Genomic DNA, 26549 nt, shown 5'->3' on the forward strand with positions numbered 1-26549 from the left:
GGCCTTAAACCCCATAACAACAACAACAACATTGAAAATGTGACCAAAGCTTTCAAAAAGAGGTACATGTGTTTTAGCAATGTTCCCTTGCCGTCATGTGATTAACAAGTCTTGAAAATTGCCAACTGTGCGTTTGATCTTTTCTGGTGTCAGTGATTTGATAACGAATTATATTTTTGATGTTCAGAACGTGTAGATGTGTTCAAGACGTTAAGAATGGTGTCTAAGTTTCCTATCCCGCAAAGACTGCACAGACTACTTTTAAAACAAAATTCCTGTTGTGTAAAGATTTTTCCTCTAGAATTGCACCCATGTTATTTTTCTTTTGTAAAATGTGAGAGATCATGTACAGATAAAAGTGATGCACTCGGGTATTTCGGATCCATGTCACCTAAGTAATGCTAGTATTTTTAAAAAAAAAAACCATGAGAAAAAGCCAAGGAAACAGTTAATTTCAATAAACAATTCAGATAGATGGAGAGACCGACTGAAAAAAATGACGAAAGAACACGTAAGCCTGGCCAGAGATGGAGAATTATATGTATATTCTGAGGTCAACGTCTCCATTTAGCTGTAATAGATGGTATCAAGAAAGTGAATTCTGGGGACGGTGTAGTTCTTCTTATATCATGCGTGAGTGATGATGTTGTTTGGAAAATCGGTAAATGCCAAGTACCTCTTATATGAGTCTTGTACAGTTATTCGAATTGAAATGCATGTTTAGAATGTTTGTTGCAAAAACTAATATGACTTCGTGGCGCAATGGTAGCGCGTCTGACTCCAGATCAGAAGGTTGCGTGTTCGAATCACGTCGAGGTCACAATCGCTTTTATTTCTTGTTTGGTCTTCAATGGCGTCATCTATCTCATTTGTTACCTATCCTCCACTTCTAGTCATCAAAAGAGCACCCGTCACTAAACTCATAACACTTGGATATTTTCTTATGGTTTAAGAATTGTTTGACTTATTAGTTATCAAGTTGCTATACATATTTTGTATCGTGGAGGTAACATTGCTGGTTTGATGCCCATGCACAGCTGTTAAGATGAATGATTCTAAAAGCTAGTTACGCGCAATTTATAGTTATTTCTCCGTTTATAGCTTTCTTAGACCATTTGTAGCTTATGGGGAACCGTTCTTAGAATGATATTCTCAACGCAAGCAATTAGCCAGTTGCTAGAGAAATTGGACTATCCACACTTTCTGGACAGGGATTTCTGAGGATACTTCTAGGTGTACGTATTTAGTAACTAATGATAGGAATGAACCTTTGTATTCAGTGCATTGTTCTGAGTTTCAATTAAATGGGCTAAAGTATCAAGATTAGAGCTAAAAAGTTTACTAATAAGTCATACAGTTCTTAAACAGCAAGAAAACATCCAAGTGTTAATTATGAGTTTAGTGACGGGTGTTCTTTTGATGACTAGAAGTGGAGGATAGGTTACAATTGAGATAGATGTCACCAATAAACCTCACTTGAAAATGTGAACTAAGCTTTCAAAAAGAGGTACATGTGTTTCAGCAATGTTCCCTTGCTGTGATGTGATTAACAAGTCTTGAAAATTGCCAACTGTGCGTTTGATCTTTTCTGGTGTTAATGATTTGATAACGAATTATATTTTTGATGTTCAGAACGTGTTCAAGACCTTAATAATGGTGTCTCAGTTTCCCATTCCGCAAATAATGCACAGACTACTTTCAAAACAAAATTCTTGTTGTGTACAGATTTTTCCTCTAGAATTGCACCCATTTTCTTTTTCTTTTGTAAAACGTGAGAGATCTTGTACAGATAAAAGTGATGTAGTCGGGTATTTCGGATCCAGGTCAACGAAGTAATGCTAGCTATTTTCAAATAAAACCCATCAGAAAAAACCAAGGAAACAGTCAATTTCAATAAACAATTCAGATTGGAGGAGAGACTGAATGAAAAAAATGACGAAAGAACATGTAAGACTGGCCAGAGATTGAGAATTATATGTATATTCTGAGGTCAACGTATAGATTCAGCTGTCATGGATGGTATTAAGGAGGTGAATTCTGAGGACGATGTATTTCTTCTTATATCATGCATGAGTGATGATGTTATTTGGAAAATCGGTAAATGGCAAGTACCTCTTATCTGAGTCGTATACAGATTCTCGAATTGAAATGCATGTTTAGAATGTTTGTAGGAAGAACTAATATAACTTCGTAACGCAATGGTAGCGCGTCTGACTCTGGATCGGAAGGTTGCGTGTTCGAATCACGTCGAGGTCACAATCGCTTTTATTTCTTTTTTGGTCTTCAAACAATGATGAATCACGTTAGTGTCGGACTGAATCTCTATATAGATAGGAACTATCATAACGTCCAGGCCCAGAAATCAGAGGCAACACGTTTCTACATTTGGAGGCAAAAGGAAACACATTCCATTTGATGGTTCGAATTGGATATCACTATGATATGTTCTCCTATCTTTAGGCAGTGAATTTGTCTTTGTCAAGTTGCTATGAATATTTTGTATCGTGGAGGTAACATTGCTGGCTTGATGCCCATGCACAGTTATTAAGATGAAGGATTCTAAAAGCTGTTGCTCTCACATTTTTGCTGCGTTGAATATTGCTTTTTGTGTAGAATTCAGTGGCTCAACGCTCTGCATGCCTTCAGCTATTGGTTCACGTTTTTGCATGTTAATGAAGTTTTCTATACTTCCATATTGGTGAAGGGGATTGGCGGGAGTGGGTAGGATGGCGGGTGGGTAAACTTTGTGATAGATATCACACTTAAACCATTCCTGAGTAGTGGCATAGCTATTTAAAAGGGCATTTGTTTGTGTCAGATATGTTCTCTTGCCGGATACAATTGACATGTCATGAAACTAACCAAATGTGCCTTTGTTCCTTTCTGTCAAGAATGATTTGATAACGAATTCTAGTTTTGATCCTTAGAAGGTATAGAGTTGTACAATATGTAAATAACGGTGTCTCACTTTTCTATCCCCTGAAGGAATGAACAAATTATTTCTAAAACAACACTTGTGTTGCCCAAATTTCATTCCGTTGAATCGCACTCGTTTCTTTTGCAAAATAGGAGATATTTTGTACAGAAATAAATGTTGTTTTGTCAACTGTTTAGGCTGAAGATCAACTTAGTAACACCACGCTCTTTCCATTTGAAACCTATCTGAAAAAACAAGGAAACAGTCAATATAAATAAACATTTCAGATTGATGGAGGGACCGACTGAAAGAAATGACGAAAGAACACGTAAGCCTGGCCAGAGATGCCGAATGCTATGTATATTCTGAGGCCAACGTCTCGATTCAGCTGTAATATATGGTATTAAGAAAGTGAATGTTGAGGATGGTGTAGTTCTTCTTATATCATGTGTGAGTGATGATGTTATTTGGAAAAGCGGTAAATGCCAAGTACCTTTTATCTGAGTCGTGTAATGCATGTTTAGAATGTTTGTTGCAAGAACTAATATGACTTCGTGGCGCAATGGTAGCGCGTCTGACTCCAGATCAGAAGGTTGCGTGTTCGAATCACGTCGAGGTCAAAATTGCTTTTATTTCTTTTTTTGATTTTTAATCAATGATGAATCACTTTAGTGCCAGACTAAACCACTATATAGATATGAACTGTCTTACGGTCCAGGCCCTGAAATCAGAGGCAACAAGTTTCTACAATTGGAGGGAAAATGAAACAGATTCAAAGTTCGAATTGGATATCACTATATTATGATCTCCTATCTTTAGGCAGTGAATTTGTCTTTATCAAGTTGCTATACATATTTTGTATCGTTGCATCCGATTGTAGCTGATGGGGAACCGGTGTTAGAAAGATATTTATCAACGCAAGCAATTAGCCAGTTCCTAGAGAAATTGGACTATCCACACTTTCTGGACAGGGATTGCTGAGGATACCTTTAGGAGTACATATTTAGTAACTAGAGATAGGAATAAAGCTTTGTATTCAGTGTATTGTTCTTATTTTCAATTGAATGGGGTAAAGTATCAATATTAGAGCTGAAAAGTTTGCTAATAAGTCATACAATTCTTGAACCATTAGAAAACATCGAAGTGTTATGAGATTAGTGACGGGTGCTCTTTTGATGACTAGAAGTGGAGGATAGGTAATAATTGAGATAGATGTCGCCATTGAACCTCACTTGAAAATGGTGGGGGCTCCGAGTGGCCGAGTGGTCTAAAGCGCTCTTCGTTACGGACCACTGCCATCTCACCTCTGTCTGCGGAGGTTCGAGTCTCGGATTCAGCCAATGTGGGTATGTGAGAAAGCTTGCCAGTAGCTTCTCGTGGGTCGATGGTTCTTTCCGGGGTTTTCCCGGGTTCCTCCTCCACCATTAATACTGGCCGCAATGTATAGCCTATCATGTGCTGAAAAATGGCCTTAAACCCCATAACAACAACAACAACATTGAAAATGTGACCAAAGCTTTCAAAAAGAGGTACATGTGTTTTAGCAATGTTCCCTTGCCGTCATGTGATTAACAAGTCTTGAAAATTGCCAACTGTGCGTTTGATCTTTTCTGGTGTCAGTGATTTGATAACGAATTATATTTTTGATGTTCAGAACGTGTAGATGTGTTCAAGACGTTAAGAATAGTGTCTAAGTTTCCTATCACGCAAAGACTGCACAGACTACTTTTAAAACAAAATTCCTGTTGTGTAAAGATTTTTCCTCTAGAATTGCACCCATGTTATTTTTCTTTTGTAAAATGTGAGAGATCATGTACAGATAAAAGTGATGCACTGGGGTATTTCGGATCCATGTCACCTAAGTAATGCTAGTATTTTAAAAAAAAAAAAACCATGAGAAAAAGCCAAGGAAACAGTTAATTTCAATAAACAATTCAGATAGATGGAGAGACCGACTGAAAAAAATGACGAAAGAACACGTAAGCCTGGCCAGAGATGGAGAATTATATGTATATTCTGAGGTCAACGTCTCCATTTAGCTGTAATAGATGGTATCAAGAAAGTGAATTCTGGGGACGGTGTAGTTCTTCTTATATCATGCGTGAGTGATGATGTTGTTTGGAAAATCGGTAAATGCCAAGTACCTCTTATATGAGTCTTGTACAGTTATTCGAATTGAAATGCATGTTTAGAATGTTTGTTGCAAAAACTAATATGACTTCGTGGCGCAATGGTAGCGCGTCTGACTCCAGATCAGAAGGTTGCGTGTTCGAATCACGTCGAGGTCACAATCGCTTTTATTTCTTTTTTGGTCTTCAATGGCGTCATCTATCTCATTTGTTACCTATCCTCCACTTCTAGTCATCAAAAGAGCACCCGTCACTAAACTCATAACACTTGGATATTTTCTTATGGTTTAAGAATTGTTTGACTTATTAGTTATCAAGTTGCTATACATATTTTGTATCGTGGAGGTAACATTGCTGGTTTGATGCCCATGCACAGCTGTTAAGATGAATGATTCTAAAAGCTAGTTACGCGCAATTTATAGTTATTTCTCCGTTTATAGCTTTCTTAGACCATTTGTAGCTTATGGGGAACCGTTCTTAGAATGATATTCTCAACGCAAGCAATTAGCCAGTTGCTAGAGAAATTGGACTATCCACACTTTCTGGACAGGGATTTCTGAGGATACTTCTAGGTGTACGTATTTAGTAACTAATGATAGGAATGAACCTTTGTATTCAGTGCATTGTTCTGAGTTTCAATTAAATGGGCTAAAGTATCAAGATTAGAGCTAAAAAGTTTACTAATAAGTCATACAGTTCTTAAACAGCAAGAAAACATCCAAGTGTTAATTATGAGTTTAGTGACGGGTGTTCTTTTGATGACTAGAAGTGGAGGATAGGTTACAATTGAGATAGATGTCACCAATAAACCTCACTTGAAAATGTGAACTAAGCTTTCAAAAAGAGGTACATGTGTTTCAGCAATGTTCCCTTGCTGTGATGTGATTAACAAGTCTTGAAAATTGCCAACTGTGCGTTTGATCTTTTCTGGTGTTAATGATTTGATAACGAATTATATTTTTGATGTTCAGAACGTGTTCAAGACCTTAATAATGGTGTCTCAGTTTCCCATTCCGCAAATAATGCACAGACTACTTTCAAAACAAAATTCTTGTTGTGTACAGATTTTTCCTCTAGAATTGCACCCATTTTCTTTTTCTTTTGTAAAACGTGAGAGATCTTGTACAGATAAAAGTGATGTAGTCGGGTATTTCGGATCCAGGTCAACGAAGTAATGCTAGCTATTTTCAAATAAAACCCATCAGAAAAAACCAAGGAAACAGTCAATTTCAATAAACAATTCAGATTGGAGGAGAGACTGAATGAAAAAAATGACGAAAGAACATGTAAGACTGGCCAGAGATTGAGAATTATATGTATATTCTGAGGTCAACGTATAGATTCAGCTGTCATGGATGGTATTAAGGAGGTGAATTCTGAGGACGATGTATTTCTTCTTATATCATGCATGAGTGATGATGTTATTTGGAAAATCGGTAAATGGCAAGTACCTCTTATCTGAGTCGTATACAGATTCTCGAATTGAAATGCATGTTTAGAATGTTTGTAGGAAGAACTAATATAACTTCGTAACGCAATGGTAGCGCGTCTGACTCTGGATCGGAAGGTTGCGTGTTCGAATCACGTCGAGGTCACAATCGCTTTTATTTCTTTTTTGGTCTTCAAACAATGATGAATCACGTTAGTGTCGGACTGAATCTCTATATAGATAGGAACTATCATAACGTCCAGGCCCAGAAATCAGAGGCAACACGTTTCTACATTTGGAGGCAAAAGGAAACACATTCCATTTGATGGTTCGAATTGGATATCACTATGATATGTTCTCCTATCTTTAGGCAGTGAATTTGTCTTTGTCAAGTTGCTATGAATATTTTGTATCGTGGAGGTAACATTGCTGGCTTGATGCCCATGCACAGTTATTAAGATGAAGGATTCTAAAAGCTGTTGCTCTCACATTTTTGCTGCGTTGAATATTGCTTTTTGTGTAGAATTCAGTGGCTCAACGCTCTGCATGCCTTCAGCTATTGGTTCACGTTTTTGCATGTTAATGAAGTTTTCTATACTTCCATATTGGTGAAGGGGATTGGCGGGAGTGGGTAGGATGGCGGGTGGGTAAACTTTGTGATAGATATCACACTTAAACCATTCCTGAGTAGTGGCATAGCTATTTAAAAGGGCATTTGTTTGTGTCAGATATGTTCTCTTGCCGGATACAATTGACATGTCATGAAACTAACCAAATGTGCCTTTGTTCCTTTCTGTCAAGAATGATTTGATAACGAATTCTAGTTTTGATCCTTAGAAGGTATAGAGTTGTACAATATGTAAATAACGGTGTCTCACTTTTCTATCCCCTGAAGGAATGAACAAATTATTTCTAAAACAACACTTGTGTTGCCCAAATTTCATTCCGTTGAATCGCACTCGTTTCTTTTGCAAAATAGGAGATATTTTGTACAGAAATAAATGTTGTTTTGTCAACTGTTTAGGCTGAAGATCAACTTAGTAACACCACGCTCTTTCCATTTGAAACCTATCTGAAAAAACAAGGAAACAGTCAATATAAATAAACATTTCAGATTGATGGAGGGACCGACTGAAAGAAATGACGAAAGAACACGTAAGCCTGGCCAGAGATGCCGAATGCTATGTATATTCTGAGGCCAACGTCTCGATTCAGCTGTAATATATGGTATTAAGAAAGTGAATGTTGAGGATGGTGTAGTTCTTCTTATATCATGTGTGAGTGATGATGTTATTTGGAAAAGCGGTAAATGCCAAGTACCTTTTATCTGAGTCGTGTAATGCATGTTTAGAATGTTTGTTGCAAGAACTAATATGACTTCGTGGCGCAATGGTAGCGCGTCTGACTCCAGATCAGAAGGTTGCGTGTTCGAATCACGTCGAGGTCAAAATTGCTTTTATTTCTTTTTTTGATTTTTAATCAATGATGAATCACTTTAGTGCCAGACTAAACCACTATATAGATATGAACTGTCTTACGGTCCAGGCCCTGAAATCAGAGGCAACAAGTTTCTACAATTGGAGGGAAAATGAAACAGATTCAAAGTTCGAATTGGATATCACTATATTATGATCTCCTATCTTTAGGCAGTGAATTTGTCTTTATCAAGTTGCTATACATATTTTGTATCGTTGCATCCGATTGTAGCTGATGGGGAACCGGTGTTAGAAAGATATTTATCAACGCAAGCAATTAGCCAGTTCCTAGAGAAATTGGACTATCCACACTTTCTGGACAGGGATTGCTGAGGATACCTTTAGGAGTACATATTTAGTAACTAGAGATAGGAATAAAGCTTTGTATTCAGTGTATTGTTCTTATTTTCAATTGAATGGGGTAAAGTATCAATATTAGAGCTGAAAAGTTTGCTAATAAGTCATACAATTCTTGAACCATTAGAAAACATCGAAGTGTTATGAGATTAGTGACGGGTGCTCTTTTGATGACTAGAAGTGGAGGATAGGTAATAATTGAGATAGATGTCGCCATTGAACCTCACTTGAAAATGGTGGGGGCTCCGAGTGGCCGAGTGGTCTAAAGCGCTCTTCGTTACGGACCACTGCCATCTCACCTCTGTCTGCGGAGGTTCGAGTCTCGGATTCAGCCAATGTGGGTATGTGAGAAAGCTTGCCAGTAGCTTCTCGTGGGTCGATGGTTCTTTCCGGGGTTTTCCCGGGTTCCTCCTCCACCATTAATACTGGCCGCAATGTATAGCCTATCATGTGCTGAAAAATGGCCTTAAACCCCATAACAACAACAACAACATTGAAAATGTGACCAAAGCTTTCAAAAAGAGGTACATGTGTTTTAGCAATGTTCCCTTGCCGTCATGTGATTAACAAGTCTTGAAAATTGCCAACTGTGCGTTTGATCTTTTCTGGTGTCAGTGATTTGATAACGAATTATATTTTTGATGTTCAGAACGTGTAGATGTGTTCAAGACGTTAAGAATGGTGTCTAAGTTTCCTATCCCGCAAAGACTGCACAGACTACTTTTAAAACAAAATTCCTGTTGTGTAAAGATTTTTCCTCTAGAATTGCACCCATGTTATTTTTCTTTTGTAAAATGTGAGAGATCATGTACAGATAAAAGTGATGCACTCCGGTATTTCGGATCCATGTCACCTAAGTAATGTTAGTATTTTAAAAAAAAAAAAACCATGAGAAAAAGCCAAGGAAACAGTTAATTTCAATAAACAATTCAGATAGATGGAGAGACCGACTGAAAAAAATGACGAAAGAACACGTAAGCCTGGCCAGAGATGGAGAATTATATGTATATTCTGAGGTCAACGTCTCCATTTAGCTGTAATAGATGGTATCAAGAAAGTGAATTCTGGGGACGGTGTAGTTCTTCTTATATCATGCGTGAGTGATGATGTTGTTTGGAAAATCGGTAAATGCCAAGTACCTCTTATATGAGTCTTGTACAGTTATTCGAATTGAAATGCATGTTTAGAATGTTTGTTGCAAAAACTAATATGACTTCGTGGCGCAATGGTAGCGCGTCTGACTCCAGATCAGAAGGTTGCGTGTTCGAATCACGTCGAGGTCACAATCGCTTTTATTTCTTGTTTGGTCTTCAATGGCGTCATCTATCTCATTTGTTACCTATCCTCCACTTCTAGTCATCAAAAGAGCACCCGTCACTAAACTCATAACACTTGGATATTTTCTTATGGTTTAAGAATTGTTTGACTTATTAGTTATCAAGTTGCTATACATATTTTGTATCGTGGAGGTAACATTGCTGGTTTGATGCCCATGCACAGCTGTTAAGATGAATGATTCTAAAAGCTAGTTACGCGCAATTTATAGTTATTTCTCCGTTTATAGCTTTCTTAGACCATTTGTAGCTTATGGGGAACCGTTCTTAGAATGATATTCTCAACGCAAGCAATTAGCCAGTTGCTAGAGAAATTGGACTATCCACACTTTCTGGACAGGGATTTCTGAGGATACTTCTAGGTGTACGTATTTAGTAACTAATGATAGGAATGAACCTTTGTATTCAGTGCATTGTTCTGAGTTTCAATTAAATGGGCTAAAGTATCAAGATTAGAGCTAAAAAGTTTACTAATAAGTCATACAGTTCTTAAACAGCAAGAAAACATCCAAGTGTTAATTATGAGTTTAGTGACGGGTGTTCTTTTGATGACTAGAAGTGGAGGATAGGTTACAATTGAGATAGATGTCACCAATAAACCTCACTTGAAAATGTGAACTAAGCTTTCAAAAAGAGGTACATGTGTTTCAGCAATGTTCCCTTGCTGTGATGTGATTAACAAGTCTTGAAAATTGCCAACTGTGCGTTTGATCTTTTCTGGTGTTAATGATTTGATAACGAATTATATTTTTGATGTTCAGAACGTGTTCAAGACCTTAATAATGGTGTCTCAGTTTCCCATTCCGCAAATAATGCACAGACTACTTTCAAAACAAAATTCTTGTTGTGTACAGATTTTTCCTCTAGAATTGCACCCATTTTCTTTTTCTTTTGTAAAACGTGAGAGATCTTGTACAGATAAAAGTGATGTAGTCGGGTATTTCGGATCCAGGTCAACGAAGTAATGCTAGCTATTTTCAAATAAAACCCATCAGAAAAAACCAAGGAAACAGTCAATTTCAATAAACAATTCAGATTGGAGGAGAGACTGAATGAAAAAAATGACGAAAGAACATGTAAGACTGGCCAGAGATTGAGAATTATATGTATATTCTGAGGTCAACGTATAGATTCAGCTGTCATGGATGGTATTAAGGAGGTGAATTCTGAGGACGATGTATTTCTTCTTATATCATGCATGAGTGATGATGTTATTTGGAAAATCGGTAAATGGCAAGTACCTCTTATCTGAGTCGTATACAGATTCTCGAATTGAAATGCATGTTTAGAATGTTTGTAGGAAGAACTAATATAACTTCGTAACGCAATGGTAGCGCGTCTGACTCTGGATCGGAAGGTTGCGTGTTCGAATCACGTCGAGGTCACAATCGCTTTTATTTCTTTTTTGGTCTTCAAACAATGATGAATCACGTTAGTGTCGGACTGAATCTCTATATAGATAGGAACTATCATAACGTCCAGGCCCAGAAATCAGAGGCAACACGTTTCTACATTTGGAGGCAAAAGGAAACACATTCCATTTGATGGTTCGAATTGGATATCACTATGATATGTTCTCCTATCTTTAGGCAGTGAATTTGTCTTTGTCAAGTTGCTATGAATATTTTGTATCGTGGAGGTAACATTGCTGGCTTGATGCCCATGCACAGTTATTAAGATGAAGGATTCTAAAAGCTGTTGCTCTCACATTTTTGCTGCGTTGAATATTGCTTTTTGTGTAGAATTCAGTGGCTCAACGCTCTGCATGCCTTCAGCTATTGGTTCACGTTTTTGCATGTTAATGAAGTTTTCTATACTTCCATATTGGTGAAGGGGATTGGCGGGAGTGGGTAGGATGGCGGGTGGGTAAACTTTGTGATAGATATCACACTTAAACCATTCCTGAGTAGTGGCATAGCTATTTAAAAGGGCATTTGTTTGTGTCAGATATGTTCTCTTGCCGGATACAATTGACATGTCATGAAACTAACCAAATGTGCCTTTGTTCCTTTCTGTCAAGAATGATTTGATAACGAATTCTAGTTTTGATCCTTAGAAGGTATAGAGTTGTACAATATGTAAATAACGGTGTCTCACTTTTCTATCCCCTGAAGGAATGAACAAATTATTTCTAAAACAACACTTGTGTTGCCCAAATTTCATTCCGTTGAATCGCACTCGTTTCTTTTGCAAAATAGGAGATATTTTGTACAGAAATAAATGTTGTTTTGTCAACTGTTTAGGCTGAAGATCAACTTAGTAACACCACGCTCTTTCCATTTGAAACCTATCTGAAAAAACAAGGAAACAGTCAATATAAATAAACATTTCAGATTGATGGAGGGACCGACTGAAAGAAATGACGAAAGAACACGTAAGCCTGGCCAGAGATGCCGAATGCTATGTATATTCTGAGGCCAACGTCTCGATTCAGCTGTAATATATGGTATTAAGAAAGTGAATGTTGAGGATGGTGTAGTTCTTCTTATATCATGTGTGAGTGATGATGTTATTTGGAAAAGCGGTAAATGCCAAGTACCTTTTATCTGAGTCGTGTAATGCATGTTTAGAATGTTTGTTGCAAGAACTAATATGACTTCGTGGCGCAATGGTAGCGCGTCTGACTCCAGATCAGAAGGTTGCGTGTTCGAATCACGTCGAGGTCAAAATTGCTTTTATTTCTTTTTTTGATTTTTAATCAATGATGAATCACTTTAGTGCCAGACTAAACCACTATATAGATATGAACTGTCTTACGGTCCAGGCCCTGAAATCAGAGGCAACAAGTTTCTACAATTGGAGGGAAAATGAAACAGATTCAAAGTTCGAATTGGATATCACTATATTATGATCTCCTATCTTTAGGCAGTGAATTTGTCTTTATCAAGTTGCTATACATATTTTGTATCGTTGCATCCGATTGTAGCTGATGGGGAACCGGTGTTAGAAAGATATTTATCAACGCAAGCAATTAGCCAGTTCCTAGAGAAATTGGACTATCCACACTTTCTGGACAGGGATTGCTGAGGATACCTTTAGGAGTACATATTTAGTAACTAGAGATAGGAATAAAGCTTTGTATTCAGTGTATTGTTCTTATTTTCAATTGAATGGGGTAAAGTATCAATATTAGAGCTGAAAAGTTTGCTAATAAGTCATACAATTCTTGAACCATTAGAAAACATCGAAGTGTTATGAGATTAGTGACGGGTGCTCTTTTGATGACTAGAAGTGGAGGATAGGTAATAATTGAGATAGATGTCGCCATTGAACCTCACTTGAAAATGGTGGGGGCTCCGAGTGGCCGAGTGGTCTAAAGCGCTCTTCGTTACGGACCACTGCCATCTCACCTCTGTCTGCGGAGGTTCGAGTCTCGGATTCAGCCAATGTGGGTATGTGAGAAAGCTTGCCAGTAGCTTCTCGTGGGTCGATGGTTCTTTCCGGGGTTTTCCCGGGTTCCTCCTCCACCATTAATACTGGCCGCAATGTATAGCCTATCATGTGCTGAAAAATGGCCTTAAACCCCATAACAACAACAACAACATTGAAAATGTGACCAAAGCTTTCAAAAAGAGGTACATGTGTTTTAGCAATGTTCCCTTGCCGTCATGTGATTAACAAGTCTTGAAAATTGCCAACTGTGCGTTTGATCTTTTCTGGTGTCAGTGATTTGATAACGAATTATATTTTTGATGTTCAGAACGTGTAGATGTGTTCAAGACGTTAAGAATGGTGTCTAAGTTTCCTATCCCGCAAAGACTGCACAGACTACTTTTAAAACAAAATTCCTGTTGTGTAAAGATTTTTCCTCTAGAATTGCACCCATGTTATTTTTCTTTTGTAAAATGTGAGAGATCATGTACAGATAAAAGTGATGCACTCCGGTATTTCGGATCCATGTCACCTAAGTAATGTTAGTATTTTAAAAAAAAAAAAACCATGAGAAAAAGCCAAGGAAACAGTTAATTTCAATAAACAATTCAGATAGATGGAGAGACCGACTGAAAAAAATGACGAAAGAACACGTAAGCCTGGCCAGAGATGGAGAATTATATGTATATTCTGAGGTCAACGTCTCCATTTAGCTGTAATAGATGGTATCAAGAAAGTGAATTCTGGGGACGGTGTAGTTCTTCTTATATCATGCGTGAGTGATGATGTTGTTTGGAAAATCGGTAAATGCCAAGTACCTCTTATATGAGTCTTGTACAGTTATTCGAATTGAAATGCATGTTTAGAATGTTTGTTGCAAAAACTAATATGACTTCGTGGCGCAATGGTAGCGCGTCTGACTCCAGATCAGAAGGTTGCGTGTTCGAATCACGTCGAGGTCACAATCGCTTTTATTTCTTGTTTGGTCTTCAATGGCGTCATCTATCTCATTTGTTACCTATCCTCCACTTCTAGTCATCAAAAGAGCACCCGTCACTAAACTCATAACACTTGGATATTTTCTTATGGTTTAAGAATTGTTTGACTTATTAGTTATCAAGTTGCTATACATATTTTGTATCGTGGAGGTAACATTGCTGGTTTGATGCCCATGCACAGCTGTTAAGATGAATGATTCTAAAAGCTAGTTACGCGCAATTTATAGTTATTTCTCCGTTTATAGCTTTCTTAGACCATTTGTAGCTTATGGGGAACCGTTCTTAGAATGATATTCTCAACGCAAGCAATTAGCCAGTTGCTAGAGAAATTGGACTATCCACACTTTCTGGACAGGGATTTCTGAGGATACTTCTAGGTGTACGTATTTAGTAACTAATGATAGGAATGAACCTTTGTATTCAGTGCATTGTTCTGAGTTTCAATTAAATGGGCTAAAGTATCAAGATTAGAGCTAAAAAGTTTACTAATAAGTCATACAGTTCTTAAACAGCAAGAAAACATCCAAGTGTTAATTATGAGTTTAGTGACGGGTGTTCTTTTGATGACTAGAAGTGGAGGATAGGTTACAATTGAGATAGATGTCACCAATAAACCTCACTTGAAAATGTGAACTAAGCTTTCAAAAAGAGGTACATGTGTTTCAGCAATGTTCCCTTGCTGTGATGTGATTAACAAGTCTTGAAAATTGCCAACTGTGCGTTTGATCTTTTCTGGTGTTAATGATTTGATAACGAATTATATTTTTGATGTTCAGAACGTGTTCAAGACCTTAATAATGGTGTCTCAGTTTCCCATTCCGCAAATAATGCACAGACTACTTTCAAAACAAAATTCTTGTTGTGTACAGATTTTTCCTCTAGAATTGCACCCATTTTCTTTTTCTTTTGTAAAACGTGAGAGATCTTGTACAGATAAAAGTGATGTAGTCGGGTATTTCGGATCCAGGTCAACGAAGTAATGCTAGCTATTTTCAAATAAAACCCATCAGAAAAAACCAAGGAAACAGTCAATTTCAATAAACAATTCAGATTGGAGGAGAGACTGAATGAAAAAAATGACGAAAGAACATGTAAGACTGGCCAGAGATTGAGAATTATATGTATATTCTGAGGTCAACGTATAGATTCAGCTGTCATGGATGGTATTAAGGAGGTGAATTCTGAGGACGATGTATTTCTTCTTATATCATGCATGAGTGATGATGTTATTTGGAAAATCGGTAAATGGCAAGTACCTCTTATCTGAGTCGTATACAGATTCTCGAATTGAAATGCATGTTTAGAATGTTTGTAGGAAGAACTAATATAACTTCGTAACGCAATGGTAGCGCGTCTGACTCTGGATCGGAAGGTTGCGTGTTCGAATCACGTCGAGGTCACAATCGCTTTTATTTCTTTTTTGGTCTTCAAACAATGATGAATCACGTTAGTGTCGGACTGAATCTCTATATAGATAGGAACTATCATAACGTCCAGGCCCAGAAATCAGAGGCAACACGTTTCTACATTTGGAGGCAAAAGGAAACACATTCCATTTGATGGTTCGAATTGGATATCACTATGATATGTTCTCCTATCTTTAGGCAGTGAATTTGTCTTTGTCAAGTTGCTATGAATATTTTGTATCGTGGAGGTAACATTGCTGGCTTGATGCCCATGCACAGTTATTAAGATGAAGGATTCTAAAAGCTGTTGCTCTCACATTTTTGCTGCGTTGAATATTGCTTTTTGTGTAGAATTCAGTGGCTCAACGCTCTGCATGCCTTCAGCTATTGGTTCACGTTTTTGCATGTTAATGAAGTTTTCTATACTTCCATATTGGTGAAGGGGATTGGCGGGAGTGGGTAGGATGGCGGGTGGGTAAACTTTGTGATAGATATCACACTTAAACCATTCCTGAGTAGTGGCATAGCTATTTAAAAGGGCATTTGTTTGTGTCAGATATGTTCTCTTGCCGGATACAATTGACATGTCATGAAACTAACCAAATGTGCCTTTGTTCCTTTCTGTCAAGAATGATTTGATAACGAATTCTAGTTTTGATCCTTAGAAGGTATAGAGTTGTACAATATGTAAATAACGGTGTCTCACTTTTCTATCCCCTGAAGGAATGAACAAATTATTTCTAAAACAACACTTGTGTTGCCCAAATTTCATTCCGTTGAATCGCACTCGTTTCTTTTGCAAAATAGGAGATATTTTGTACAGAAATAAATGTTGTTTTGTCAACTGTTTAGGCTGAAGATCAACTTAGTAACACCACGCTCTTTCCATTTGAAACCTATCTGAAAAAACAAGGAAACAGTCAATATAAATAAACATTTCAGATTGATGGAGGGACCGACTGAAAGAAATGACGAAAGAACACGTAAGCCTGGCCAGAGATGCCGAATGCTATGTATATTCTGAGGCCAACGTCTCGATTCAGCTGTAATATATGGTATTAAGAAAGTGAATGTTGAGGATGGTGTAGTTCTTCTTATATCATGTGTGAGTGATGATGTTATTTGGAAAAGCGGTAAATGCCAAGTACCTTTTATCTGAGTCGTGTAATGCATGTTTAGAATGTTTGTTGCAAGAACTAATATGACTTCGTGGCGCAATGGTAGCGCGTCTGACTCCAGATCAGAAGGTTGCGTGTTCGAATCACGTCGAGGTCAAAATTGCTTTTATTTCTTTTTTTGATTTTTAATCAATGATGAATCACTTTAGTGCCAGACTAAACCACTATATAGATATGAACTGTCTTACGGTCCAGGCCCTGAAATCAGAGGCAACAAGTTTCTACAATTGGAGGGAAAATGAAACAGATTCAAAGTTCGAATTGGATATCACTATATTATGATCTCCTATCTTTAGGCAGTGAATTTGTCTTTATCAAGTTGCTATACATATTTTGTATCGTTGCATCCGATTGTAGCTGATGGGGAACCGGTGTTAGAAAGATATTTATCAACGCAAGCAATTAGCCAGTTCCTAGAGAAATTGGACTATCCACACTTTCTGGACAGGGATTGCTGAGGATACCTTTAGGAGTACATATTTAGTAACTAGAGATAGGAATAAAGCTTTGTATTCAGTGTATTGTTCTTATTTTCAATTGAATGGGGTAAAGTATCAATATTAGAGCTGAAAAGTTTGCTAATAAGTCATACAATTCTTGAACCATTAGAAAACATCGAAGTGTTATGAGATTAGTGACGGGTGCTCTTTTGATGACTAGAAGTGGAGGATAGGTAATAATTGAGATAGATGTCGCCATTGAACCTCACTTGAAAATGGTGGGGGCTCCGAGTGGCCGAGTGGTCTAAAGCGCTCTTCGTTACGGACCACTGCCATCTCACCTCTGTCTGCGGAGGTTCGAGTCTCGGATTCAGCCAATGTGGGTATGTGAGAAAGCTTGCCAGTAGCTTCTCGTGGGTCGATGGTTCTTTCCGGGGTTTTCCCGGGTTCCTCCTCCACCATTAATACTGGCCGCAATGTATAGCCTATCATGTGCTGAAAAATGGCCTTAAACCCCATAACAACAACAACAACATTGAAAATGTGACCAAAGCTTTCAAAAAGAGGTACATGTGTTTTAGCAATGTTCCCTTGCCGTCATGTGATTAACAAGTCTTGAAAATTGCCAACTGTGCGTTTGATCTTTTCTGGTGTCAGTGATTTGATAACGAATTATATTTTTGATGTTCAGAACGTGTAGATGTGTTCAAGACGTTAAGAATGGTGTCTAAGTTTCCTATCCCGCAAAGACTGCACAGACTACTTTTAAAACAAAATTCCTGTTGTGTAAAGATTTTTCCTCTAGAATTGCACCCATGTTATTTTTCTTTTGTAAAATGTGAGAGATCATGTACAGATAAAAGTGATGCACTCGGGTATTTCGGATCCATGTCACCTAAGTAATGCTAGTATTTTAAAAAAAAAAAAACCATGAGAAAAAGCCAAGGAAACAGTTAATTTCAATAAACAATTCAGATAGATGGAGAGACCGACTGAAAAAAATGACGAAAGAACACGTAAGCCTGGCCAGAGATGGAGAATTATATGTATATTCTGAGGTCAACGTCTCCATTTAGCTGTAATAGATGGTATCAAGAAAGTGAATTCTGGGGACGGTGTAGTTCTTCTTATATCATGCGTGAGTGATGATGTTGTTTGGAAAATCGGTAAATGCCAAGTACCTCTTATATGAGTCTTGTACAGTTATTCGAATTGAAATGCATGTTTAGAATGTTTGTTGCAAAAACTAATATGACTTCGTGGCGCAATGGTAGCGCGTCTGACTCCAGATCAGAAGGTTGCGTGTTCGAATCACGTCGAGGTCACAATCGCTTTTATTTCTTGTTTGGTCTTCAATGGCGTCATCTATCTCATTTGTTACCTATCCTCCACTTCTAGTCATCAAAAGAGCACCCGTCACTAAACTCATAACACTTGGATATTTTCTTATGGTTTAAGAATTGTTTGACTTATTAGTTATCAAGTTGCTATACATATTTTGTATCGTGGAGGTAACATTGCTGGTTTGATGCCCATGCACAGCTGTTAAGATGAATGATTCTAAAAGCTAGTTACGCGCAATTTATAGTTATTTCTCCGTTTATAGCTTTCTTAGACCATTTGTAGCTTATGGGGAACCGTTCTTAGAATGATATTCTCAACGCAAGCAATTAGCCAGTTGCTAGAGAAATTGGACTATCCACACTTTCTGGACAGGGATTTCTGAGGATACTTCTAGGTGTACGTATTTAGTAACTAATGATAGGAATGAACCTTTGTATTCAGTGCATTGTTCTGAGTTTCAATTAAATGGGCTAAAGTATCAAGATTAGAGCTAAAAAGTTTACTAATAAGTCATACAGTTCTTAAACAGCAAGAAAACATCCAAGTGTTAATTATGAGTTTAGTGACGGGTGTTCTTTTGATGACTAGAAGTGGAGGATAGGTTACAATTGAGATAGATGTCACCAATAAACCTCACTTGAAAATGTGAACTAAGCTTTCAAAAAGAGGTACATGTGTTTCAGCAATGTTCCCTTGCTGTGATGTGATTAACAAGTCTTGAAAATTGCCAACTGTGCGTTTGATCTTTTCTGGTGTTAATGATTTGATAACGAATTATATTTTTGATGTTCAGAACGTGTTCAAGACCTTAATAATGGTGTCTCAGTTTCCCATTCCGCAAATAATGCACAGACTACTTTCAAAACAAAATTCTTGTTGTGTACAGATTTTTCCTCTAGAATTGCACCCATTTTCTTTTTCTTTTGTAAAACGTGAGAGATCTTGTACAGATAAAAGTGATGTAGTCGGGTATTTCGGATCCAGGTCAACGAAGTAATGCTAGCTATTTTCAAATAAAACCCATCAGAAAAAACCAAGGAAACAGTCAATTTCAATAAACAATTCAGATTGGAGGAGAGACTGAATGAAAAAAATGACGAAAGAACATGTAAGACTGGCCAGAGATTGAGAATTATATGTATATTCTGAGGTCAACGTATAGATTCAGCTGTCATGGATGGTATTAAGGAGGTGAATTCTGAGGACGATGTATTTCTTCTTATATCATGCATGAGTGATGATGTTATTTGGAAAATCGGTAAATGGCAAGTACCTCTTATCTGAGTCGTATACAGATTCTCGAATTGAAATGCATGTTTAGAATGTTTGTAGGAAGAACTAATATAACTTCGTAACGCAATGGTAGCGCGTCTGACTCTGGATCGGAAGGTTGCGTGTTCGAATCACGTCGAGGTCACAATCGCTTTTATTTCTTTTTTGGTCTTCAAACAATGATGAATCACGTTAGTGTCGGACTGAATCTCTATATAGATAGGAACTATCATAACGTCCAGGCCCAGAAATCAGAGGCAACACGTTTCTACATTTGGAGGCAAAAGGAAACACATTCCATTTGATGGTTCGAATTGGATATCACTATGATATGTTCTCCTATCTTTAGGCAGTGAATTTGTCTTTGTCAAGTTGCTATGAATATTTTGTATCGTGGAGGTAACATTGCTGGCTTGATGCCCATGCACAGTTATTAAGATGAAGGATTCTAAAAGCTGTTGCTCTCACATTTTTGCTGCGTTGAATATTGCTTTTTGTGTAGAATTCAGTGGCTCAACGCTCTGCATGCCTTCAGCTATTGGTTCACGTTTTTGCATGTTAATGAAGTTTTCTATACTTCCATATTGGTGAAGGGGATTGGCGGGAGTGGGTAGGATGGCGGGTGGGTAAACTTTGTGATAGATATCACACTTAAACCATTCCTGAGTAGTGGCATAGCTATTTAAAAGGGCATTTGTTTGTGTCAGATATGTTCTCTTGCCGGATACAATTGACATGTCATGAAACTAACCAAATGTGCCTTTGTTCCTTTCTGTCAAGAATGATTTGATAACGAATTCTAGTTTTGATCCTTAGAAGGTATAGAGTTGTACAATATGTAAATAACGGTGTCTCACTTTTCTATCCCCTGAAGGAATGAACAAATTATTTCTAAAACAACACTTGTGTTGCCCAAATTTCATTCCGTTGAATCGCACTCGTTTCTTTTGCAAAATAGGAGATATTTTGTACAGAAATAAATGTTGTTTTGTCAACTGTTTAGGCTGAAGATCAACTTAGTAACACCACGCTCTTTCCATTTGAAACCTATCTGAAAAAACAAGGAAACAGTCAATATAAATAAACATTTCAGATTGATGGAGGGACCGACTGAAAGAAATGACGAAAGAACACGTAAGCCTGGCCAGAGATGCCGAATGCTATGTATATTCTGAGGCCAACGTCTCGATTCAGCTGTAATATATGGTATTAAGAAAGTGAATGTTGAGGATGGTGTAGTTCTTCTTATATCATGTGTGAGTGATGATGTTATTTGGAAAAGCGGTAAATGCCAAGTACCTTTTATCTGAGTCGTGTAATGCATGTTTAGAATGTTTGTTGCAAGAACTAATATGACTTCGTGGCGCAATGGTAGCGCGTCTGACTCCAGATCAGAAGGTTGCGTGTTCGAATCACGTCGAGGTCAAAATTGCTTTTATTTCTTTTTTTGATTTTTAATCAATGATGAATCACTTTAGTGCCAGACTAAACCACTATATAGATATGAACTGTCTTACGGTCCAGGCCCTGAAATCAGAGGCAACAAGTTTCTACAATTGGAGGGAAAATGAAACAGATTCAAAGTTCGAATTGGATATCACTATATTATGATCTCCTATCTTTAGGCAGTGAATTTGTCTTTATCAAGTTGCTATACATATTTTGTATCGTTGCATCCGATTGTAGCTGATGGGGAACCGGTGTTAGAAAGATATTTATCAACGCAAGCAATTAGCCAGTTCCTAGAGAAATTGGACTATCCACACTTTCTGGACAGGGATTGCTGAGGATACCTTTAGGAGTACATATTTAGTAACTAGAGATAGGAATAAAGCTTTGTATTCAGTGTATTGTTCTTATTTTCAATTGAATGGGGTAAAGTATCAATATTAGAGCTGAAAAGTTTGCTAATAAGTCATACAATTCTTGAACCATTAGAAAACATCGAAGTGTTATGAGATTAGTGACGGGTGCTCTTTTGATGACTAGAAGTGGAGGATAGGTAATAATTGAGATAGATGTCGCCATTGAACCTCACTTGAAAATGGTGGGGGCTCCGAGTGGCCGAGTGGTCTAAAGCGCTCTTCGTTACGGACCACTGCCATCTCACCTCTGTCTGCGGAGGTTCGAGTCTCGGATTCAGCCAATGTGGGTATGTGAGAAAGCTTGCCAGTAGCTTCTCGTGGGTCGATGGTTCTTTCCGGGGTTTTCCCGGGTTCCTCCTCCACCATTAATACTGGCCGCAATGTATAGCCTATCATGTGCTGAAAAATGGCCTTAAACCCCATAACAACAACAACAACATTGAAAATGTGACCAAAGCTTTCAAAAAGAGGTACATGTGTTTTAGCAATGTTCCCTTGCCGTCATGTGATTAACAAGTCTTGAAAATTGCCAACTGTGCGTTTGATCTTTTCTGGTGTCAGTGATTTGATAACGAATTATATTTTTGATGTTCAGAACGTGTAGATGTGTTCAAGACGTTAAGAATGGTGTCTAAGTTTCCTATCCCGCAAAGACTGCACAGACTACTTTTAAAACAAAATTCCTGTTGTGTAAAGATTTTTCCTCTAGAATTGCACCCATGTTATTTTTCTTTTGTAAAATGTGAGAGATCATGTACAGATAAAAGTGATGCACTCCGGTATTTCGGATCCATGTCACCTAAGTAATGTTAGTATTTTAAAAAAAAAAAAACCATGAGAAAAAGCCAAGGAAACAGTTAATTTCAATAAACAATTCAGATAGATGGAGAGACCGACTGAAAAAAATGACGAAAGAACACGTAAGCCTGGCCAGAGATGGAGAATTATATGTATATTCTGAGGTCAACGTCTCCATTTAGCTGTAATAGATGGTATCAAGAAAGTGAATTCTGGGGACGGTGTAGTTCTTCTTATATCATGCGTGAGTGATGATGTTGTTTGGAAAATCGGTAAATGCCAAGTACCTCTTATATGAGTCTTGTACAGTTATTCGAATTGAAATGCATGTTTAGAATGTTTGTTGCAAAAACTAATATGACTTCGTGGCGCAATGGTAGCGCGTCTGACTCCAGATCAGAAGGTTGCGTGTTCGAATCACGTCGAGGTCACAATCGCTTTTATTTCTTGTTTGGTCTTCAATGGCGTCATCTATCTCATTTGTTACCTATCCTCCACTTCTAGTCATCAAAAGAGCACCCGTCACTAAACTCATAACACTTGGATATTTTCTTATGGTTTAAGAATTGTTTGACTTATTAGTTATCAAGTTGCTATACATATTTTGTATCGTGGAGGTAACATTGCTGGTTTGATGCCCATGCACAGCTGTTAAGATGAATGATTCTAAAAGCTAGTTACGCGCAATTTATAGTTATTTCTCCGTTTATAGCTTTCTTAGACCATTTGTAGCTTATGGGGAACCGTTCTTAGAATGATATTCTCAACGCAAGCAATTAGCCAGTTGCTAGAGAAATTGGACTATCCACACTTTCTGGACAGGGATTTCTGAGGATACTTCTAGGTGTACGTATTTAGTAACTAATGATAGGAATGAACCTTTGTATTCAGTGCATTGTTCTGAGTTTCAATTAAATGGGCTAAAGTATCAAGATTAGAGCTAAAAAGTTTACTAATAAGTCATACAGTTCTTAAACAGCAAGAAAACATCCAAGTGTTAATTATGAGTTTAGTGACGGGTGTTCTTTTGATGACTAGAAGTGGAGGATAGGTTACAATTGAGATAGATGTCACCAATAAACCTCACTTGAAAATGTGAACTAAGCTTTCAAAAAGAGGTACATGTGTTTCAGCAATGTTCCCTTGCTGTGATGTGATTAACAAGTCTTGAAAATTGCCAACTGTGCGTTTGATCTTTTCTGGTGTTAATGATTTGATAACGAATTATATTTTTGATGTTCAGAACGTGTTCAAGACCTTAATAATGGTGTCTCAGTTTCCCATTCCGCAAATAATGCACAGACTACTTTCAAAACAAAATTCTTGTTGTGTACAGATTTTTCCTCTAGAATTGCACCCATTTTCTTTTTCTTTTGTAAAACGTGAGAGATCTTGTACAGATAAAAGTGATGTAGTCGGGTATTTCGGATCCAGGTCAACGAAGTAATGCTAGCTATTTTCAAATAAAACCCATCAGAAAAAACCAAGGAAACAGTCAATTTCAATAAACAATTCAGATTGGAGGAGAGACTGAATGAAAAAAATGACGAAAGAACATGTAAGACTGGCCAGAGATTGAGAATTATATGTATATTCTGAGGTCAACGTATAGATTCAGCTGTCATGGATGGTATTAAGGAGGTGAATTCTGAGGACGATGTATTTCTTCTTATATCATGCATGAGTGATGATGTTATTTGGAAAATCGGTAAATGGCAAGTACCTCTTATCTGAGTCGTATACAGATTCTCGAATTGAAATGCATGTTTAGAATGTTTGTAGGAAGAACTAATATAACTTCGTAACGCAATGGTAGCGCGTCTGACTCTGGATCGGAAGGTTGCGTGTTCGAATCACGTCGAGGTCACAATCGCTTTTATTTCTTTTTTGGTCTTCAAACAATGATGAATCACGTTAGTGTCGGACTGAATCTCTATATAGATAGGAACTATCATAACGTCCAGGCCCAGAAATCAGAGGCAACACGTTTCTACATTTGGAGGCAAAAGGAAACACATTCCATTTGATGGTTCGAATTGGATATCACTATGATATGTTCTCCTATCTTTAGGCAGTGAATTTGTCTTTGTCAAGTTGCTATGAATATTTTGTATCGTGGAGGTAACATTGCTGGCTTGATGCCCATGCACAGTTATTAAGATGAAGGATTCTAAAAGCTGTTGCTCTCACATTTTTGCTGCGTTGAATATTGCTTTTTGTGTAGAATTCAGTGGCTCAACGCTCTGCATGCCTTCAGCTATTGGTTCACGTTTTTGCATGTTAATGAAGTTTTCTATACTTCCATATTGGTGAAGGGGATTGGCGGGAGTGGGTAGGATGGCGGGTGGGTAAACTTTGTGATAGATATCACACTTAAACCATTCCTGAGTAGTGGCATAGCTATTTAAAAGGGCATTTGTTTGTGTCAGATATGTTCTCTTGCCGGATACAATTGACATGTCATGAAACTAACCAAATGTGCCTTTGTTCCTTTCTGTCAAGAATGATTTGATAACGAATTCTAGTTTTGATCCTTAGAAGGTATAGAGTTGTACAATATGTAAATAACGGTGTCTCACTTTTCTATCCCCTGAAGGAATGAACAAATTATTTCTAAAACAACACTTGTGTTGCCCAAATTTCATTCCGTTGAATCGCACTCGTTTCTTTTGCAAAATAGGAGATATTTTGTACAGAAATAAATGTTGTTTTGTCAACTGTTTAGGCTGAAGATCAACTTAGTAACACCACGCTCTTTCCATTTGAAACCTATCTGAAAAAACAAGGAAACAGTCAATATAAATAAACATTTCAGATTGATGGAGGGACCGACTGAAAGAAATGACGAAAGAACACGTAAGCCTGGCCAGAGATGCCGAATGCTATGTATATTCTGAGGCCAACGTCTCGATTCAGCTGTAATATATGGTATTAAGAAAGTGAATGTTGAGGATGGTGTAGTTCTTCTTATATCATGTGTGAGTGATGATGTTATTTGGAAAAGCGGTAAATGCCAAGTACCTTTTATCTGAGTCGTGTAATGCATGTTTAGAATGTTTGTTGCAAGAACTAATATGACTTCGTGGCGCAATGGTAGCGCGTCTGACTCCAGATCAGAAGGTTGCGTGTTCGAATCACGTCGAGGTCAAAATTGCTTTTATTTCTTTTTTTGATTTTTAATCAATGATGAATCACTTTAGTGCCAGACTAAACCACTATATAGATATGAACTGTCTTACGGTCCAGGCCCTGAAATCAGAGGCAACAAGTTTCTACAATTGGAGGGAAAATGAAACAGATTCAAAGTTCGAATTGGATATCACTATATTATGATCTCCTATCTTTAGGCAGTGAATTTGTCTTTATCAAGTTGCTATACATATTTTGTATCGTTGCATCCGATTGTAGCTGATGGGGAACCGGTGTTAGAAAGATATTTATCAACGCAAGCAATTAGCCAGTTCCTAGAGAAATTGGACTATCCACACTTTCTGGACAGGGATTGCTGAGGATACCTTTAGGAGTACATATTTAGTAACTAGAGATAGGAATAAAGCTTTGTATTCAGTGTATTGTTCTTATTTTCAATTGAATGGGGTAAAGTATCAATATTAGAGCTGAAAAGTTTGCTAATAAGTCATACAATTCTTGAACCATTAGAAAACATCGAAGTGTTATGAGATTAGTGACGGGTGCTCTTTTGATGACTAGAAGTGGAGGATAGGTAATAATTGAGATAGATGTCGCCATTGAACCTCACTTGAAAATGGTGGGGGCTCCGAGTGGCCGAGTGGTCTAAAGCGCTCTTCGTTACGGACCACTGCCATCTCACCTCTGTCTGCGGAGGTTCGAGTCTCGGATTCAGCCAATGTGGGTATGTGAGAAAGCTTGCCAGTAGCTTCTCGTGGGTCGATGGTTCTTTCCGGGGTTTTCCCGGGTTCCTCCTCCACCATTAATACTGGCCGCAATGTATAGCCTATCATGTGCTGAAAAATGGCCTTAAACCCCATAACAACAACAACAACATTGAAAATGTGACCAAAGCTTTCAAAAAGAGGTACATGTGTTTTAGCAATGTTCCCTTGCCGTCATGTGATTAACAAGTCTTGAAAATTGCCAACTGTGCGTTTGATCTTTTCTGGTGTCAGTGATTTGATAACGAATTATATTTTTGATGTTCAGAACGTGTAGATGTGTTCAAGACGTTAAGAATGGTGTCTAAGTTTCCTATCCCG

The 26549-nt window shown here is 37.7% G+C and overlaps 18 non-coding genes across 18 annotated transcripts; all 18 read left to right on the top strand.

The window, feature by feature from the left end:
- Positions 1-748: 748 nt before the first annotated feature.
- Trnaw-cca (transfer RNA tryptophan (anticodon CCA)) lies at positions 749-820 on the top strand. Its single transcript has one exon. It is a non-coding gene; the product is annotated as a tRNA-Trp (tRNA).
- Positions 821-2184: 1364 nt separating this feature from the next.
- Positions 2185-2256, top strand: Trnaq-cug (transfer RNA glutamine (anticodon CUG)). The gene has a single exon. It is a non-coding gene; the product is annotated as a tRNA-Gln (tRNA).
- A 1209-nt stretch (positions 2257-3465) lies between these two features.
- On the top strand, positions 3466-3537 carry Trnaw-cca (transfer RNA tryptophan (anticodon CCA)). Its single transcript has one exon. It is a non-coding gene; the product is annotated as a tRNA-Trp (tRNA).
- A 1596-nt stretch (positions 3538-5133) lies between these two features.
- On the top strand, positions 5134-5205 carry Trnaw-cca (transfer RNA tryptophan (anticodon CCA)). Its single transcript has one exon. It is a non-coding gene; the product is annotated as a tRNA-Trp (tRNA).
- Positions 5206-6569: 1364 nt separating this feature from the next.
- On the top strand, positions 6570-6641 carry Trnaq-cug (transfer RNA glutamine (anticodon CUG)). The gene has a single exon. It is a non-coding gene; the product is annotated as a tRNA-Gln (tRNA).
- A 1209-nt stretch (positions 6642-7850) lies between these two features.
- Positions 7851-7922, top strand: Trnaw-cca (transfer RNA tryptophan (anticodon CCA)). Its single transcript has one exon. It is a non-coding gene; the product is annotated as a tRNA-Trp (tRNA).
- A 1596-nt stretch (positions 7923-9518) lies between these two features.
- Trnaw-cca (transfer RNA tryptophan (anticodon CCA)) lies at positions 9519-9590 on the top strand. Its single transcript has one exon. It is a non-coding gene; the product is annotated as a tRNA-Trp (tRNA).
- A 1364-nt stretch (positions 9591-10954) lies between these two features.
- Trnaq-cug (transfer RNA glutamine (anticodon CUG)) lies at positions 10955-11026 on the top strand. The gene has a single exon. It is a non-coding gene; the product is annotated as a tRNA-Gln (tRNA).
- Positions 11027-12235: 1209 nt separating this feature from the next.
- On the top strand, positions 12236-12307 carry Trnaw-cca (transfer RNA tryptophan (anticodon CCA)). Its single transcript has one exon. It is a non-coding gene; the product is annotated as a tRNA-Trp (tRNA).
- A 1596-nt stretch (positions 12308-13903) lies between these two features.
- On the top strand, positions 13904-13975 carry Trnaw-cca (transfer RNA tryptophan (anticodon CCA)). The gene has a single exon. It is a non-coding gene; the product is annotated as a tRNA-Trp (tRNA).
- Positions 13976-15339: 1364 nt separating this feature from the next.
- On the top strand, positions 15340-15411 carry Trnaq-cug (transfer RNA glutamine (anticodon CUG)). The gene has a single exon. It is a non-coding gene; the product is annotated as a tRNA-Gln (tRNA).
- Positions 15412-16620: 1209 nt separating this feature from the next.
- On the top strand, positions 16621-16692 carry Trnaw-cca (transfer RNA tryptophan (anticodon CCA)). Its single transcript has one exon. It is a non-coding gene; the product is annotated as a tRNA-Trp (tRNA).
- Positions 16693-18288: 1596 nt separating this feature from the next.
- Trnaw-cca (transfer RNA tryptophan (anticodon CCA)) lies at positions 18289-18360 on the top strand. Its single transcript has one exon. It is a non-coding gene; the product is annotated as a tRNA-Trp (tRNA).
- A 1364-nt stretch (positions 18361-19724) lies between these two features.
- Trnaq-cug (transfer RNA glutamine (anticodon CUG)) lies at positions 19725-19796 on the top strand. The gene has a single exon. It is a non-coding gene; the product is annotated as a tRNA-Gln (tRNA).
- A 1209-nt stretch (positions 19797-21005) lies between these two features.
- Positions 21006-21077, top strand: Trnaw-cca (transfer RNA tryptophan (anticodon CCA)). The gene has a single exon. It is a non-coding gene; the product is annotated as a tRNA-Trp (tRNA).
- A 1596-nt stretch (positions 21078-22673) lies between these two features.
- Trnaw-cca (transfer RNA tryptophan (anticodon CCA)) lies at positions 22674-22745 on the top strand. The gene has a single exon. It is a non-coding gene; the product is annotated as a tRNA-Trp (tRNA).
- A 1364-nt stretch (positions 22746-24109) lies between these two features.
- Trnaq-cug (transfer RNA glutamine (anticodon CUG)) lies at positions 24110-24181 on the top strand. Its single transcript has one exon. It is a non-coding gene; the product is annotated as a tRNA-Gln (tRNA).
- A 1209-nt stretch (positions 24182-25390) lies between these two features.
- Trnaw-cca (transfer RNA tryptophan (anticodon CCA)) lies at positions 25391-25462 on the top strand. Its single transcript has one exon. It is a non-coding gene; the product is annotated as a tRNA-Trp (tRNA).
- The last annotated feature ends 1087 nt before the right edge of the window (positions 25463-26549 follow it).

The sequence above is a fragment of the Sinohyriopsis cumingii genome, chromosome 18, assembly GCF_028554795.1.
Source record: "Sinohyriopsis cumingii isolate HCF-2022 chromosome 18, ASM2855479v2, whole genome shotgun sequence".
Classification (NCBI taxonomy): Eukaryota; Metazoa; Mollusca; class Bivalvia; order Unionida; family Unionidae; genus Sinohyriopsis; species Sinohyriopsis cumingii.